This window comes from Salmo trutta, chromosome 32 (genome assembly GCF_901001165.1).
Source record: "Salmo trutta chromosome 32, fSalTru1.1, whole genome shotgun sequence".
Taxonomy (NCBI): Eukaryota; Metazoa; Chordata; class Actinopteri; order Salmoniformes; family Salmonidae; genus Salmo; species Salmo trutta.
Window position 1 is genome coordinate 21,737,240 of NC_042988.1, and position 6,084 is coordinate 21,743,323.

Here is a 6,084-nt window from a genome sequence, read left to right on the forward strand (position 1 = left end):
TGTGTGGCCTCCATGACCTCTAAAACGCCTGGGCATGCTCCTGATGAGGTGGCGGATGGTCTCCTGAGGGATCTCCTCCCAGACCTGGACTAAAGCATCCGCCAACTCCTGGACAGTCTGTGGTGCAACGTGGCGTTGGTGGATGGAGCGAGACATGATGTCCCAGATGTGCTCAATTGGATTCAGGTCTGGGGAACGGGCGGGCCAGTCCATAGCATCAATGCCTTCCTCTTGCAGGAACTGCTGACACACTCCAGCCACATGAGGTCTAGCATTGTCTTGCATTAGGAGGAACCCAGGGCCAACCGCACCAGCATATGGTCTCACAAGGGGTCTGAGGATCTCATCTCGGTACCTAATGGCAGTCAGGATACCTCTGGCGAGCACATGGAGGGCTGTGCGGCTCCCCAAAGAAATGCCACCCCACGACTGACCCACCGCCAAACCGGTCATGCTGGAGGATGTTGCAGGCAGCAGAACGTTCTCCACGGCGTCTCCAGACTCTGTCACGTCTGTCACATGTGCTCAGTGTGAACCTGCTTCATCTGTGAAGAGCACCAGTGGTGAATTTGCCAATCTTGGTGTTCTCTGGCAAATGCCAAACATCCTGCACGGTGTTGGGCTGTAAGCACAACACCCACCTGTGGACATCGGGCCCTCATACCACCCTCATGGAGTCTGTTTCTGACCGTTTGAGCAGACACATGCACATTTGTGGCCTGCTGGAGGTCATTTTGCAGGGCTCTGGCAGTGCTCCTCCTGCTACTCCTTACACAAAGGCAGAGGTCCTGCTGCTGGGTTGTTGCCCTCCTACAGCCTCCTCCACATCTCCTGATGTACTGGCCTGTCTCCTGGTAGCGCCTCCATGCTCTGGACACTACGCTGACAGACACAGCAAACCTTCTTGCCACAGCTCACATTGATGTGCCATCCTGGATGAGCTGCACTACCTTACATTTTACATTTTAGTCATTTTAGCAGACACCCTTATCCAGAGCGACTTACAGTAGTGAATGCATACATTTCATTTCATACATTATTTTTCTGTGCTGGCCCCCCGTGGGAATCGAACCCACAACCCTGGTGTTGCAAACACCATGCTCTACCAACTGAGCTACAGGGAAGGCACCTACCTGAGCCACTTGTGTGGGTTGTAGACTCCGTCTCATGCTATCACTAGAGTGAAAGCACCGCCAGCATTCAAAAGTGACCAAAACATCAGCCAGGAAGCATAAGAACTGAGAAGTGGTCTGTGGTCACCACCTGCCGAACCACTCCTTTATTGGGGGTGTCTTGCTAATTGCCTATAATTTCCACCTGTTGTCTATTCCATTTGCACAACAGCATGTGAAATTTATTGTCAATCAGTGTTGCTTCCTAAGTGGACAGTTTAATTTCACAGAAGTGTGATTGACTTGGAGTTACATTGTGTTGTTTAAGTGTTCCCTTTAATTTTTTGAGCAGTGTATATTAAGGTTGAACCAATATTACTTGTAACAAAAATGAAATACAAAATTATGTGAAATTGAATGAAACAATAATGTATGTTGATGCTAATATGATGCACTATATTCCATTATGTTTCTATATGATAACAATATAATAATATTTAATATGCCATATACTATTTTTTTAACAGTGTCACTAATTAATTTTAATGAACTTAATCATTATGACACACCCCTCACCACTGTCATTGATTACACTAATTGCACTGTGTGTCTACATAACCTGGTTCAAGTATTTATGACATTACCCTGAGGAAGGCACAGTGATGCCGAAATGTTGGTAAATACCCATTAAATTGTTGGGAGATTATACATGCAGTGTGCGACTTTCTTTATTTTGATAGTATAAAAGACTGTCACGACTCCCGCCGAAGTCGGGTCCTCTCCTTGTTCGGGCGGAGCTCAGCGGTCGGCGTCGCCGGTCTTCTAGCCATCATCGATCCAATTTTCATTTTCCATGTGTTCTGTCTTGTTTTTCCTCACACCTGGTTTCAATTCCCTCAATCACGTGTTGTGTATTTAACCCTCTGTTCCCCCCCCATGTCTTTGTGTGGGATTGTTTATTGTAAGTGCTTGTGCACGTGTTGATTGGTGCGCGACAGGTTTTTGTACCCATATCTTATTTTTATGCCGTTGGTTTTGCTATTAAACTGCTCCGGCTATTACCAAGTTCTGCTCTCCTGCGTCTGACTTCCCTGCCACCGGTTACGCACCCCTTACAAAGACAAACAGAGAACACAGGAATAAATACCCTGGGAATAATGGGGAAAACGGGTGACACCTGGACGTGGGTGGAGACAATCACAAAGACAGGTGAAACAGATCAGGGTGTGACAGTCAATGCGCACCTTCCTCGTGTGTGGAGTTGGGGGTTTATTTTTATGGAAATGCCCCAATTCACACCAACTGGCAGTTTAAAGAGGTGTGGCCATAATTAGGGAAATTTGGGCTGGCTTGCCTTTCAATGATTCTTTATAATCTCTACCGTTCTAACTTGCTTAAACTTAATTACATGATTAGAGTACAATTTGAGGAGAGCATAGTGTACATGTCATGCATTACATGTTCATTACAGGTGCCATTGTAGCTACATGGATTTACATGGATTTCTCAGTCCATCTGCAAATCTTTTTCCAGCATGACAGAATAGGATTGGGTTTTAATTGGTCTCCAGCTGATGACAGGACCCTTCAACCAGTAGAGCCCATGTTCCCTTCCTTGACTAGATAAATAACCAACCGCCAGGGGGAGCACTGAGAGACCAACAGCTGATGTCAAGGTGATTCCTGTCCAGACCAGAAGAATGCAGCACAGATCAGAATGGGAACTCTGCTGCATACCAGAATTTATTTCATGCAGAGATGGGAATTAGTGGTGTTCCCATAGAAATGTAATTTGAAGACGCACTCCAGCTATTTTTGAACGTTTCCTATTCTTAAACAATATTCCATGTATAAATCCAATAATGAACGCTTAAAATTGGAATCCGCAGCGGTGAAACTACCACGTTCATTTGCGATATTACAACAACAAAGATGTTTCTTCAGACAATGAACCCTGTTTTTTTTTCGGCAGGCATCATTGCACATCACTGCACGCACAATAGCACAGCAGAGCATGTTCTCTGATTTAGTTTTTACCTTGACGTGGGAGCTCCTCCGCCGTTTGAAGGTCCAACGCAGTCGTTTTTATCTCAATATCAAATCATTTCTGGGTAACAATTAAGTCCATTACTGTGGTTGTTTTCAATTAAAATGGTCAAAAAGGGAAAAAATTGCTTCTTAGCAAAGGGCAATTTCTCAAACAATAATTTTGCTAGGACTGTCTGGGAGTGGGGAGAGGAAAACTGAAAATGAGCTGTTATTGGCAGAGGTTTGGAACTCTTTTTCTTATTGGTCTATTAACTCATTTATTGCATGTTGACGTCAACATGGAAGGCCAAAACTCCATCCCACCAAAACAGGCTGAAATTTCAGGTAGTCTTTTCATACAGCTCTTACACTAAAAGTGCATTATCATAATTTTCACAATTTCACAGTATTATTCCAACCTCATAGTGTGGAAAAATACACTCACCGGTCAGTTTATTAGGTATACCACTCCATTCACAAAAATGGATCACTCCTACAGACAGTGAGTCACGTGGCCATAGCTTGTTGTATAAAGCAGGCAGACAAGCATTGAGGCATTCAGTTACTGTTCGATTAAACATTAGAATAGGTAAAACAAGTGACCTAAGTTTGGTATGATCGTTGGTGCCAGGCACATCAGTTCCAGTATCTCAGAAACGGCCGCCCTCCTGGGCTTTTCACACACGACAGTGTCTAGGGTTTACAGAGAATGGTGCAACAAACAAAAAACATCCAGTCAGTGGCAATCCTGTGAGTGAAAACAGCTCGTTGATGAGAGAGGTTGAAGGAGAATGGGAAGAATCGTGCAAGCTAACAAACGGGCCACAAACTGACAAATAACGCTGCAGTACAACAATGGTGTGCAGAACTGCATCTCGGAACGCACAACTCGTCGGTCCTTGTCAAGAATGGGTTATTGCAGCAGACGACCACAGAGGGCTCCACTCCTATCAGCTAAAAACAAGAAGAAGTGGCTCCAGTGGGCACATGATCACCAGCACTGGACAATTGAGAAGTGGAAAAACATTGCCTGTAACATGACAGCGAAATCAGTTTACTTGAGTGGCCTGCTCAGTCCCCAGACCTCAACCCAATGCAGCATCTTTTGGATGACATGGAACGGGCTATTTACAGCATGAATTAACCGCCGTTGAATCTGCAGCAACTGCATGATGCCATTGTGTCAGCGTGGACCAACATCTCTGTGGAGCGTTTCCGACACCTTGTAGAATGCCCTGACAAATTCAGGCTGTACTGAAGGCAAAGGGGGGTCCGAACTGGTACTAGATGGGGGTACCTAATAAATTGGCCTGGGAGTGTATATAAAACACAGAAAAATCACATTTTTGATTGCACTGGGGCTTTAATAAACAAAACAAAAACAATAATAAATGCCAGTGGCCAGTGGTGTAAAGTATTTAAGTACAAAATACTTGAAAATACTACTTACTGTCACGCCCTGGCCATAGAGAGGGTTTTATTCTCTGTTTTGGTTAGGCCAGGGTGTGACTAGGATGGGCATTCTATGTCCTTTTTCTATGCTTTGTATTTCTTTGTTTTGGCCTGGTATGGCTCTCAATCAGGAACAGCTGTACATCATTGTCACTGATTGGGAGCCATACTTAGGCAGCCTGTTTTCCTTTGGGGTTTTGTGGGTAGTTGTTTTCTGTCTTGTGTTTTTCACCTGACAGAACTGTTTGTTTTTGTTTCTTTGTTTAAGTGTTTCGTCATTTATAATAAATTATGACCACTTACCACGCTGCATCTTGGTCCCCTCTTTCAGACAATCGTTACACTTACATAGTTTTTTGGGGGTATCTGAACTTTACTATTTATATTTTTGCGAACTTTTACTTCACTACATTCTTAAAGAAAATAATGGACTTTTTACTCCATACATTTTCCCTGACACCCAAAAGTACTCGTTACATTTTGACAAGTAAATGGTCCAATTCACATACGTATCAAGAGAACATCTCTACTTCCTCTGATCTGTAGGACTCACTAAACACAAATTCCTAATTTGTAAATTATGTCTGAGTGCTGGAGTGTGCCTCTGGCTATCCGTCAATAAAAAATGTAATAAAAAATGTTGTGTCTGGTTTATACTTTTGATACTTAAGTATATTTAAAACCAAATACTTTTTAGACTTTTACTCAAGTAGTATTTGACTGGGTGACTTATTTGAGTCATTTTCTATGATGGTATCTTTACTTTTACTCAAGTATGACTGTGCACCTTTTCCACCACTGCCAGTGGCGCTGTTTCTCCAAGTGCGGCGCTCTGCTTTAAGAGTAAAAAAATATGTTTTGAGCAAAATCATGGTTTCATGTTGCTCTCTGTCATCGGCCTCCCACCTTGAATGAGAAAAATAGAGGAGCAATAGAGAACATTTGTGCCATGTCAGAGGACACCTGGACCACCTATCGAGATATGCCTTTTAAGAAAATCAGGTGATAAATGAGCTGAAAAGGAGACTGGAGTTCTGTGGGTATTCCACTAAAACCTCTAGTTCTTCTCTGATCCAGACTTGGTGTCCTTAATCTTCTCACCTTTGGTGCTATGTAGAATGATGCCAACACAGCTTACAAATGTTATGGCAAGAGGATGAAGCCAATTTATACTAGGAAGTGATTATAATTATGCCTTGAAATTTATTATGACATAAACACAAACATTGTATGACTTTGATAACGATCTGAGCAACTATATTTTGACAAGGTGTTTTTCAAACATGTACTGTGTAACTATGTACTCTAATTATTTCCAACATGTTAGTGGTACCACCCCCAGAGGAATGATAAGAGCGTGACAAACAGTAGACGGGAAGACTACTCATCTACTCATCTACTCAACCAGATAGACCACATCACTGTAGCCTACCTCATTTGTCCTTGCCTGGTTTTACATGTACAACACATCATCAGGGAAATGTTGGACAAGG